Here is a 13,713-nt window from a genome sequence, read left to right on the forward strand (position 1 = left end):
GCAAAGTTTTCACTACCTTTACTGAAGCATTGGGACCTCAGTTTAACTTATTTTTTAAAGGCATCTTTAACTTTAGCGTCAGTAGATTTTTTACCTATGACTCACTGCATTCTACAGAATTACTCATGTAACAGTCATGCAGTTCACCCAATCAGTTCTCACATTTCTGGTATATTAAATCAGTTCTCTTTCAAGAAAGCAAGTCTGCAGTCTCTCACTGATGAGCACATGAGATCCCATCCTTGAAATACAATTCGTATACACCTTAATGTACTTCCTGTGACTCGGTTCAGTTGAACACATTTGTCTTGGCTAGAAAGTTTCTTTTCACACTAGCATCCTTTGCCCCGTACTTTTAGGTTACTGTACTTAAAGGGGGACAAATTACTTCAAGTATTTTGTTTCCAAGTGTCTATACATCCCACTGTTTTTTGAAAGAATTATGACCACGTTTCAAGCATGACAAATGCATATAAACTCATATGAAAGCAGAAAGATCACAGCTTATTCTTACTGTGGCAACAGAAAACAATAGTGATTTCTGTTACTCTAGATGTAACAATTTCTTGTTTGTACTGGAAACTACCCTGTAAGATGCACTTGATGTCTGACCAAATGCATGCCATATGGAATTATGAATTATTCAACCATTGTGGGGAATAGCACAGATGTCACCTGTTTCTTCTGCACCAGCTCAGTTGCTGATAACTTGCAAATACCATAAAATGATAAAATAATTCTTATGCCTGTTCTGAATATTGGTTAAGCCAGAAGTAACAAGACCCCGTCTGAAAAATGCATAGTGATCGAGCAGACAACCTTTTGGGAAAGTTCCGAGTTTTCCTGAATTGTGTACAGAACACCAGTTGAACAGCCTGCACTCTGCTCAAGTAAGCTATGCTTTGCTCCTACTCCAGAATCTCTCACCAAGACCCATTTTAACTTCATATACCGACTACCTAAGTTTTTTGGTCTTACCTGTGCCTTTCTATTCTGCCCTCTAGTTTAAAGAAAGTTTTATTAATCTAGGTGAAATCGACCCCTAATCAAATGGCCCACATTCCATTGAAACATAATTTGGGGGGCTTCCAGCACTGGAGACTCATTATTAAATGTTGTGCTGTACTAAATCTGAACCTGCAAAAGTGTGAAGACATTCATTTCCTTCTGATTATCAGCTGGAGTACAGGATACTCAGTATATGGCTAAAGAAAGCAACAGCTCTGAAGAACCAGACAACCTCCATTATTCTGTCTGCATGAAGAAACAGCAACTGCTGCTACACTGATATATTTAATATGCTGATGATTCATACTGCCTTGCTGTCTAGAAATCTCAAGTGTAGAGTGTTCCATTCAGCTTCAAGCAAACCTCAAGAAACAACAGCTTCTTTAAAAAAATCTCTGTCAAATTTGTTCTGTATTTATATGCTACTGAAGAACTCATAATTTAATTCTCTTTGGTAACTTCATGATACAAACATTCTAGAAATATAGACTAAAAATCCATGCAGAGGTCTATATTCCATATTCAAACTACTGCAGCGTTCTGTGACTCAGCTTTCATTGACTTGTATTATCTAGCTTCCCATTACTAGTTCAGAATTGCAAAGGTAGGTTGAACACAAGCTACATGTTTTTTGGTAGAATTTATGTGGAAGATGGGATCTTTTCTGCTTTGCAAAAAGTCAAATAGCACATTGTCCTAGGGCAACTAGTTCTATAAGCTGAGATGAATGATCAGTATACACGCTTGCAGAACCAGGACCCAAGGTCAGGAGTCCTCCTACGCATGAGAACACATCAGGAAACAACAGCTGCATACTTTCACCAGCTGGACAGGTTTGCTTTTTATTCACAGGAACAACATTCAATACATCAACACTTGCTTTTAACTTAAAGGCATTACTCCTGATCACATTCATTCTTTTATAGTTAGTAACTGTAACGTTCCCTTTTGCAGCTTGGCTTTGAGTCATGAATGTGGCTCTTCCTAACAGACAAGCAGGCACCAGGCTTCCTGTGAGAATGCCAGATGTCTCTAAAAAAATATCATAAACATAGTTGTCCCCTTGTATTTGTGTCTGAAGAAGATATACAGCAGCAGTAGACTATGAAAGCAATGACTTGATGCATCAATATTTACAATATTTCTAGCCATCAGTACAGCAATTCTTACAACAGTTCATCTAAGGCATGTTTTCACTGTAAGAACAGAAAACATTAGAAGAATTAATTCAATAAAACTAGCAATCGTTAAATATGAACCAGAAGACTTAGGGAGATCTCAAGTTATTCCTATAAATTTAAGGAGTGTTCATTTATAATTAAATACCAATTAAAAATGCAGCAATTGCTTTTAAATGTAATTACTCACTATTTTAAAAGCACCTACAGCATGCTATTGCAAGTATCTTAACCACATACTATTTAATTAAAAAGTAAGTACAACCTGCACATTAACACTTTCTGTAAAGTTCTCCAACACAAAAGCACTGATGCATCATTCATGAGGATGGCAAGTACTGCCCCCAGTTCAGGAGAGGACAATACACAGATTAGGTAACTTGTCAAGGGTTATAACCACAGGTAAAGGAAAAGCCACCAGACCAGGAAACTTTAAACATTAGTCCTGTCACAGCTTCATATCAGTTCAAATGAAGTGATGTTCCATTATGTTTTATGATAACATGATCCTTAATATTCTTTAATGTAAGATGGAAACAAAGCACACGGGGAAAAAAGCAACTTACAGATTTACCGAGAACCCTCTGGTCAGAAGTACGCTCTGATTGTTTTTAATGAAAAACCATTCCATCTAAAAATAATTTCTTCTCCACCATCTGAAGTTTTGTAGCGTAGATACTACCGAACCACTGCAATTTAAAGCTTAAGCCATAACTGGCATACACCATGCCTGAAGGCATTGTTGTAGCTATTTATACTAATCTATTTAACTAGATGAAGTATCAGACTAACCACATCCATCCTTTTCCAGACAGCTTTTTTTAACCTAAAGCATTAGACGTACTGAAGTTCTCAGCATCTAGTTTTGTTAGATAACTACTGATGGATACAGAAGGTAATAGTGGATCTGTAACTTGACACTAGGTGCCATAATGAGAAGTTTGAATTAGTGCTTTGTACTTTTTTCACAGCTGCAACATGGAGGCATTTACGTATAAATAAACCCAGCATCACACTAGCCATGTGTCTTTGTCCAGACCTTGTGGATTTAGGCATTGGACCAAACCCACAGCTCCCCCTGCTCTGCAACAAACAGTTGGACTGCAACACAAAGATCGCCATTCAATCGTGTAGCTTGTTAGGCTCTTCGAGGCTGGAGAAGTCAGATTTTCAGACTCTGGTAAATGCTAAATTGGAAAGTGTCTTAGCAGGCAAGGAGTTCTGCACATTCCATGCATTTTCAAGGTTGTCTTCTGTTTCCAGAAAGCAGTTGGCAAGGATGATTGATTTTGAGAGTTTAAAACCAAACAGTGCCATCCACAAAAAAGCAGAAAGAGGAAGGAGCAGAGAAAGCAGAGAACTGCAAAACACTGTCTTCACTAAAAATTAATTTTCATTCACATTTCCAGATTGAGCCAAAATTAAACAATGCACTTGCCCACCTATGGGGGCTATTTCAGACATTAAGCCACATCAGTATTAAGCTAAACTTGCATCAGGGGAAAAAAATTCTTTAAAATGTTTTGTTCTGACAGATCAGAAGTTTGTCTCAAAAAACAGATTTGTCCAGGGTCAGGCATACAGGGTCTCTAGGACATCAGTCTAATCTTTTTCCTGGTCTACACTTCAGGTTATCTTAGAATCATAGCTGTAAAGTGTTCTCTGGGATCTCACAGCACAAATGGGAGGACAAGGAACCACTCCATCCCGGGCTGCTCTTGCAGTATTACAGTGTTGTACTGCATAGACATACAACATCATTACTTTTATCTGCAATCAGGACCCCATGAACTACCAAACATAAAGCCCTGAAGTTCACTTAAATGCAACTGGATATGGCTGAGCTGTTGTTTTCCACAATTGCCCTTAAAACCTTCTGAAATAGGTTTTTCGAAGGATAAAGGTGGCATTCCCTTACATTAAACCATTGCAAGTTTTATCCAAGTTGAAATAAAAGAAACAAATTTTACTGATAACGAAATACTGACTGGGACAGAAGGGTAGACTCAAAGTCAGATACTCCCTCTACAGCAAGCCTGTTGACTCAATAAAAGTACACATACATATTCTTCCAAAAAGAATCATTCGATTTTAAGCTTACTTTTTCCCTAACAATCTAGAAATTCAAAAGACATAGCTCAGATCAAGCTCATTAATGTGGTTTAATGAGAATACAGCTTTCAAAAAATAGGCTCTTGCAAGATTTCTACACAGTCCACCACACCTTCTAGCAAACTGTACCAATACTTAACTACACTGTCAGAGAGGTTCAGCTTCTCCAGACACGAGTTACTGAGCTATGTGCTGGTTCTATTAGACTAGAGCTGTATTCATTACCAAACTTCCCTCCATGTAGTAACTATCTTTGTGCTTATAGTTAGAAGTGTGCACTTCACAACTACAAAACTGCTTTTTAGTTAAAGATTGAGTTCACAGCAAATATTTTTGCACCTCTCCTCCCCATCACTATATCTACCTCAGCAAAATTAAAAGGGATTTTTTTTCCACAGCTCATCTTCCTGAAAGCATCATTATTTATAATGCAGTTCTATCAAGTAAACTTGACTCTTCTGTGCTCTGCATCTAATTTAGAACTGGACTATTCTTCTGAAATGGTACAGCAGCACTGTCGTGCTAAACCAGGTTTAGTCTTCCTAACAGAAGGTAATCTAGGAAGATGCTGCAGTAGTAGAAAGTAATTGCAGCCTTATCTTCCAATGGGAAAGGGAGTACAGCAAGAGTGATACTGATACAATGCAGCAACAATTCCAATAAAACCTGGGTAAAACCAGATGCCCCCTCTGGTTTTTGAGGAGAAAAACAGTAGAAAGGCTCTGTCCTATTCTTCACAGAATCCCTTTCTTTCTCCTATGCAGAACAGGAAGCTATTGATGTTTTAAGTAAATGGATTTCTCCATTCTACATAAGCCCTTTAACTCATTTTTCCTACACTGACTGCTTTCCGGTAACAACTTACAGGCAATACTGACCAACAACGAAGTTAAATCATTGATTAGAAGTGGCTGAACCTAAATCCTTAACATTCCCTCCTTCCCCTGGAATGACAAAACATTTTTTAATGAGGCTATTTTAAATGCACTGATGTTTGTCTTAGGAAATTAGTACTGTATGTCTCATTCGAGCTGGGAAGCAACTCCGTTTCCTGCTTTTATCAACCACGTTCTCCTCAAATAACACATTCCTTTAGAGTCCTGTGGATATTTTGCCTCATGACATTTTGGATTCATCCTATGCAGGAAACGGGGAAGGAATTAGCAGGTTCAGCAGGTGTACTCAAGGGAAAAGAAATGGGAATGTCAGCTCTTCCTCATTTCCTATCTGTCATTTTGCAAAAAACCACAGGAGTTGAATAAGCGGTAATAACTGAGCATAACATACACACACTGGCTTCCTTCTTGAAGGATGTCCTCGCCTGTGCACTCAGCACTGATGCAATTTGCTGAGAAATAAGGGACAGCCATTTGCAGACCTCTCAGTGTTTTCCTGTGTACACCCATGCAAACTGTTTATACAAAGAGAATTAAGAAAAGCCTACGTCTCATAACTTAAGACAGTTTTACAAATTGGTGGTACAAGAGATTTTGACCCAAAACCAGCCCTTAAAATTAAGTTGTATAATAAAACACAGCTTACATTTTTAAGAGGCAAACTTTGGTTTATTAGTAGTGAAAGAATTTGCATAATACAAGCTGCTGCATAAAGTTACATCTGTTATTCAGAGCTGGACTTAGCCTCAGGAAACTACTCCTGGCACTAAGATCTCTTTGTAAGAGACAAAATACTAATGAGATTATGAAAACATACATTGCTATTAACCACATCTCACAGGGAGGCAAACCCTGCTGTCTGTTCATGTCAACCTAGAAGCACTGAACTTGAGAAACGTTTAACTCGTAACGATGAAGTTACTCCTTGATAACAGTTTTCCTCATAGATTTTTCTAGCTCCCTTTGTCATGATTAATAATTAGCTTACTTCCACAATACCCATGCTTGATTGACTGAGTGGAAAGTAATAGAAGTATCTGGGAAGGTAAAGCATGCTTGCCTTTCATGCAGAAAACCGAGCAAGAACCACAGGAATTACTTCAGATTTGACACACCTGACAAGAAGCAATGTATAAAGAAATGCACAAGCAGAATACAGAAGTGAATGGCTCCTCACTGCAGCCTAATAAAGCAGCTGCACCACGACTGCACACTCAGTAAACTGTATCCTAGCACCAGCTAGTGGTAAGAATTACTGAAGGCATTTTTACAAGAAAAATGACTGTGTTTATAATAGAAAAGCTTCACATTATTATATACTGCCTCGTAGCAATCAAGCCTGATTTTATTTTCAAAATGCTTCAAACAAAACCAAAGTTACATGTCAGTTTCACAGAGTACGGCTATACCATCTACATAGTACCTCAAGTGTTTTTGATTGATCCAGCTGCTAGAAGTTGGAAGAAGCAGTAGTACAGACAACAAGCAGATGCTTTCTACATACTCAGTGCTATTTCATCCTCAGAGCCAGCCTGTCACCACACAAGTAGCAGGTAGCCAAAACAAGTGTTAAACACTATTCTTACCATGCTTTGCCTTCCACAGAGTAGGAAGCATCTTTTCTCAACGCATAAACTTACTTAAACACAAGAAATCTAAGTGATTAACTCAGCTAAGAAACTCATGGCCATCCATTTTCTGGACCCAATCCTGTAGTGTTTGGGTCTGTCTCTAGTGGTAGTCCTAAAATATCTGCTCTAGTTTGCAATGGATACCACCCAATGTCAGTTTGCAAATCTAAATTTATCTGAATTTAAATGGACCTTATCTTTATCCCTGTGTCACTGTTGGCATAACTGACAGATAAATTTTAACCAGTTACTAGCCATCACCTGAGTACTACTCTCACTAAGTCCTGCATAACTTACCTGATGGACTAAAGACCTCTGTCAAGTTCTGGAGACAGCAATGTTCAAGTGAAGCATGTCCATTCCATCTCAGACTGAAGTCATCTGTTCTGTAAAATGGAGAAATTCGGTTCCACAGCCTGTGATCAAGAGGTAGTAAACTGACTCCACTGACTTGACACCATTACCCTGCCCCACCAGATATCCTGGTTACCTTTTTGCTGAAATCAGTCATATGGGAATTGTGGGAAGTCCGCTTGGACCATTTATATGGAAGTCAAATATTTAAGACTAATAGGTATGACCGTATCATCAGTTCCATAAAGTGGTCCTGAAAAGGAACCTCTCCATAGCTATACAAAAAGAAGCACTTGTTGGCCAGCAGGTGAGGAACTTATGTGCAGTATAACAGGCAAGCAACTAACTCAGACAAGAATAACAAGCAAACCATGAGACATTTGTGAGTAGTGTAAAAATCCACGGATAAGCTTAGACAAGGCTTTAAGTTGCGAAAAAAATGATTTTTGTAACAAAACCTGCTACTAGTGGAAAGATGACCCAGGTTGTAGAAATCAGAAAAAAACAAGCAGGAATACTGAAGTGCTTCAGTTTGAAGAATCCCATTCCCCAGGACATTTCAAGCACAAGTTATTTAAATACCTTAATAGTTCAGCCAATTCTTTATCTGTCAAATGCTTTTAGAAAAAAAATGTAATATTACTTAAATTCAGAGCTATTAAGTAACCAGTAACCCTAGCAGTTCAACTCTAGCAGTCTTTCCCAGAGAAATTCTTAGTTTAAGCCATAACATGCAGCACATTGTCTTCTATGTTTATACGAACAAACTGGAACAGCTCAGAGAGTTTTGATAATAGAGACCTTGTTCCAGTTAACAAGAGAAAAATTGGCGATATTGGTATCACTTGGGTCTAGCTAGTTTCAAGGCTACTTCAGACATACCCTCTGATGAGAAAAATCTTTTCTAGAAATATTTTTCCTGCCATGGCTCACTAAGACTTCTACACACAAGAAGTTCCCTGCATCTAACCATGCAAGAGTAATCTTTTCAGTCATCCTCAATATACTCAGTCGGACATCCAGATTTACAAAAAAATTTTGGCTAGTATTTCTCTCTACTGCGTGCTGATGTTATGGGCCTGAAAGTGCTTAAGCACACCCAGGTAACCTGAAAGGCACACTCATGTAGAGAGCACAATAGCATCAATATTGATATTTTCAGACTAAGAAAAGTTTAGTTGATTAAAGTTCTGAATATTTAAAGATTTGTAGGCTTCTCTGACCACCACAAATAGTCTCAACTGACGTGTAAGTCCACTGGAACACCACCAGGTGGTACGTATTCTCAGTGTAAATGGAGGGAAAATAAAGATGACTATACACATAGCCAGATCTATCTAAATTTCAAGCACAAATAAATGACTACACAACACAATCGACAAAAGCAAAAACTTCTAAGCATAGAAACTTGAGAAGACAATCTGGCAATAAACAGGGGCAAGATAGGAACAAAAACCAGCACAGACTATGCCAAAACTAGACAACTTGTTCCTGTTCAGTGTGATTGAATGACGAGTTCTGGAAAAACAGTACTAACAGTCACAGATGTGCCCCAATACAAGTGAAGAATACTACTAAGAAGTGACCGAATTATAGAACAAGAGCATTTGAGACAAGGTTGATATTGGAAGCGGTACTTCTATTTTAACAATGGATTTCTCCATGTTCCCCTCAATTAGCCAAAATCTGTCACCTGCCTTTTTAATGCAGCCAATCTGTTGGTCTCACTGGTTTTGGATGCCTCTAAAAACAAGGGGTGACTGGCCTGCTACAGCATTTCTCACTGAGAAGGCAGCATGTTGCAGTAAGCTTCATAGACATGATTTAAATGAGCAGCTTGAGAGCCCTAGGATCCACACATGGAAGACTTCTACATCAAGAGCAATGTGCTATAAGATTTATAAGCAATGCAAATTTCTACTATTTAATGACTCCAAACTAGCGCTACTAATCCAAGCCCAGAGATAAAACAGTATTTTCCTTCCCTACTTTTTTTTACCCTTTGCAAATAAGCAAACAGTGACACCCCTAAACTACCAATTCCGTTGTCCACATAGGAAACTACATTTGTGTCAGTACTTCAGTCATCACAGTTGAGATAAACACTAGTAATATCCAGAAAGAAATGTAGTTTTGAACTTTGACAAAGATTCTGTCCTGTTGGAGCTTACTACGGCTTTAAAAACATACTATACATACTACACAGAGCCTCAGTTTCCTTTCAAATGTTAGTAAGGCCTTACAGCATAAGAGGAGAAAGTCTCATCCAAGTTCTCCCTTTCATAGTGCTGTTTCAAGTGAAGCCTTGAAATAACACCTAATATTCTATCTGTGAAAAGTAGCAATTATTAATGAAAGAAATTAGTACATTTTTAATCAGGACATATGCCAGATTCTACTACCTCATATAGCTCTTGCATTTCTTTAAAAGAAGGAGTGTTAAATATACCAATGTATTTCTGGTCCACCTTTCCCTTTTAAAAGCTATATATTAACTGAACATAGCAGCACAGAAAAGTGTAAATGATTTGGAACTTGGATAATCAACAAGAAAACAGGGAAAGCACCACTGCTTACAGGATTATGGGTCTCACTACATTAGAAGCATATGGAAAAAATTGTACTGAAGGTACAGAGGTATTTTCACAGTCAAAGCCTGACTAAATACATAGCATCTAGTAAAGTAACAGCTAGTTGGAAAACAATAGTGTCTATTAACACTTGAGCAAAGCACAGCTGCTTAGAGTAAGAGTGATGGGATAAACCAAAAATACACAGGCTGGAAAACCACCAATGAGACCCCTAAGACAGAATAATTGGAATCCCTGTAGTTCAATACATGTAATACTGAGATGAGAAATCATGCCCCATATCTCACGTTTTTCCAAATCTTCAAGTCTACTTTCACAAAGTAAAAGTTAGCATTTGTGGGTATCACATTACTCCCTATTCTTGTGTCTCAAAAGACAGCAGAAATGCGTGAAGATAATCATATAATTGAATCCACTACACGTCACCACATGAACAATATAAGGATTCGACAAAGCCATTTTACTGCCTCTTGCCTACCCTCTTTTGGTTTAATGAGTCCCAGTGACACCTAAAGAGATCAGTATTACTACTAGACAGCTTAACACCACCACTCAAGTTATTTTAAACAATTCCAAAAGCAAAGTGTGTATTTTCTAAGTAATTTATTATCACACAAAACTAACGTATCATCATTCAAGGATCCCTTATAACAAGTTCACCAAGCATTTGACACAGATACTGTTCTATTTGCAGTGTGGCTAATTTGCATCCCTTGTGTGTTCCTTTATTCTGTTCTGTACAGTAGAAGCTCCTGTACTAACTTCATCAGGTTAATACTTATTATCACACCCACAAGCTCATGTTCATCACAGGCATTCTCATCTTCACCCCAAGGAGATCCAGAGCATAGATAATTGTGTCATTGTCATACATACTTTTATTACTAATTCATTATTGTGATGCAGAAGCTGAGTTGTAGGCAGACAGACTCACCGCAGTCTTTTGGAAGCTTTCGATAAGATTTCTAGCAGGCAGGAGTACCTTACCTCTATCCTCTCACTTTTCTTTCACACTTTATCTTTTCTTCGTATTACTTGTCATCCTGAATTTTGGAAAGAAAAAGAATCTGCTGTAAGACAAATAAAAACGCTATACTATGCAATACTAAATAAGAACCCCTTTTACTATACATACAGTAGTGTTGAGTACAGTTTAAAAGAAAGTTTTTTGGTCAGAAGTAATTTCTTTAATGCACCGAGTATCCTTTTATTCTTTGAAAGGTCTTGACGGATGCTTCAAACCAAAAATTGCAAATATCAAGCCTAGAAGAGACTGTGCATCAATTTGTGTAAGAATAGAAATAAATAGGCTACAGTTACAACTGCACATTTACTACCAAATAGCTGACATGGTTAAGTAAATTGATTAGGAATACCTATGGGAAGACCAAGACTACACACAGCTCATTCTGATAATAATGTTGTAACTGTTAATAACAAAAATTACTGAAAAACTGAAAGCACCAGACAGATTTTTTTCCACTTTTTGCAGTCATACACATAATACACTTATGACAGCTACATTTCATACAGATATTGATAGAATATTACTGTTTTCTACTCTGAGGATTTTGAGTGAAAAGAACAAACTAACACTTCTTTAGAACACCTACAAGTGTGAGTTCCTTAGTTTGTAGATACAATAATAAATGCAAATCAATCTAAAAGCCTATCCTGCCTTAGAGATTAGCAAACTCTTCAACATTCAGACTCTGTGGTTTCATTTACTCTCTTATAGTCTTATCAGCTAACAGACTTAAAAAAAAAATTGGAGAAATGTAGTTTGTCTTCACATTCAAAATTCTTCTTTTACCATATAAGCCTTCCAAATAACTAAGAATTTTAACAATAACTTTTTTTTTAAATCTTAGCTTTTATTAACATAAGACTACAACCATATATTAGTAGCAACTACATATGCTAAATGTAACACATGGTTAGGTGGTCTTTATAACTTATTACACAGCTGTAAACAGTTTCAGATTAGTTTAGCATTACAGTTCTATGCAATAAGAAATAAAATGATGCTTTTGAATAAGTAGAAACAATTTAAGGTTTAAAAATCATCCATTAAAAACTGTTAAAGAATAAGCATTTAATACTAAATACACAAAAAAAATATTTTCAAAGTCTTCAATTAAACCAAGTAAACAATCTCAGCTACACAACATCTCTGGTCTATCACTGCACTAAGTTCAACAACACCTGTAAAGAAATAAAAAATCAGGAAAAGAAATACAACTTGCCTCCTAACAAATAAACTCACCTTCACACTCTAGCCCTCAACTAAAAATTACTGTAGGCTTCCACCATGACTTTTAAAGGGACATCCTCCAAGTAGTTGCAGGGTGAGTCTTCAAATAAAGCCTCTGAAGAGCCAGTATAGCCTTGACCAGGAAGGAATAGAAAAGTAGTATTGGTACTTGATGAAAAGCCTTTATTCCTTTCAGCCTTAAATGAGTGAATAAACATTAACACTGTAGTGATTAAGTTCTAAAAGCAAAACAAAATAATTAAGGTTAAAGAAAATGTTAAAAATATCAGTGCTTTGTAGTTAGCACTCCAAGTTTTTGGGTTAGCGTGTTGATACCTGCCCTGCCTTGTTTACAATCTCAGTAACAATACCTCTAGAATACAAGAAAAAAAACCCGAAACGTTAAAGATGTAAGAATGTAATAAGCTCATTTATTTTGTAAAGGGGTGTGTTTTGAACTCTCTTGGAAACTTTTTTCTAGAGCCCTAAATATGTTAAATTATAATTTTTATTATTTGTGATACTTTTGGGAACATTTATACTTAATCTTGAAGGTAGAAAGGTTCATACTCTAGCTGATACAGTATGTACTTTGTTCTATCTTTTCGTATTCTCTGTCATAAGGCTCTAACATGTCAAATGGGAGCCTTATTTTTTCTTAAAATGACACCAAAACTTACACAGGTGTAGTCTAGCTTACTTATAAATGAATTTTTAATACAGCTAAATTTAGTTAATTTAGCCTAATAAAGTAGTTTAAACATATGAGGACTCGTTACTACTAAAATTAGAGCTTTCAAAAGTGATTTTGACTTAAGCAACATTTTAAAATATAAACACATCCTGAGTATTCCAGGTGGGAAGATCACTGTGTCCTATCATTTTCCAGTCTGCTGTTGCTTGGCAGAGTTAAGCATTGCCACAGAGGCATTCAAATTCTCTGACTTCAGAGTGTGCCTTTTCCTTACGCTTGAAAGGTCATCTTTGATGCTATGTTTATTGGAAATATGGTGGATAGTTTTAAAAAGCTTCAGTTGGACAAGAGTGGGTAGCCAGGGGATTTGCTTGGCTGCTTGCTAAGGAAACCTTCCAGCTTCATGGAGCGGGGCTCCTCTGCCCTGGTACTCAGAGTACTTTGTGCGTCCAGGCTTATCGACAGTTTTAATGTTACTCTGTGATGTATGTGCACAATGAATGTGCAAGCAAAATAATCAAAGAAATGTAGAACATTTCTGTACTTTAAACCTCTGATCTATACCTGTCTTAATGACTCCCATCTCCTATGAGTTTAAGACAGGGGGGTTTTCCTCTGGAAAAATGACAAATTCTTAACACTTCCATGTAAAAAGTAGCCCTAGCCCAGGCGGCTTACATCTCTTTGACAGTATTATGGATACAAAATTCAAGTGAGAGAGAAAACCATTTTGAAAGGAGACGCTGCTATGCCCTGCAATACAGACATCTCCCAGGAGGTCACTATGGGTTTTTTTCCTCTCAGGCACTTGCTCAGAAATGACAGTGAGAACAATCTGCTTCAGAGGGGACAGCAATGGGGCCCAGCCTGCCAGCCCTGCAGGGCGTGGGGCTCCTCCATGCATCACCCAGATAATTTCCCTCAGCCACTGATTTTTCTTTTTCGTTTTCAGTCAGAGGCGAGAAAACCTCCCTGCGGAGCTGCATTACTACGAA

General features: G+C 37.4%; 1 protein-coding gene across 3 annotated transcripts in view; it reads right to left on the minus strand.

Annotated features, from left to right (window-relative positions):
• LRRC38 (leucine rich repeat containing 38) overlaps window positions 1–13,713 on the minus strand; it is a 70,753-nt gene that overhangs the window by 56,714 nt on the left and 326 nt on the right. For 2 of the 3 annotated variants that reach the window (XR_012765698.1, XR_012765697.1), the window contains exons 2-3: window positions 12,037–12,157; window positions 10,758–10,813 (exon numbers count right to left, since the gene is read on the minus strand). The gene's annotated coding sequence lies outside the window, so the exon portion shown is untranslated. Of the gene's footprint in view, window positions 1–7,122; window positions 7,212–10,757; window positions 10,814–12,036; window positions 12,158–13,713 lie in introns of all 3 variants that reach the window. The other variant, XR_012765696.1, reaches the window with a different exon arrangement.

Source organism: Opisthocomus hoazin, chromosome 16 (genome assembly GCF_030867145.1).
Source record: "Opisthocomus hoazin isolate bOpiHoa1 chromosome 16, bOpiHoa1.hap1, whole genome shotgun sequence".
In the NCBI taxonomy this organism is placed as follows: domain Eukaryota; kingdom Metazoa; phylum Chordata; class Aves; order Opisthocomiformes; family Opisthocomidae; genus Opisthocomus; species Opisthocomus hoazin.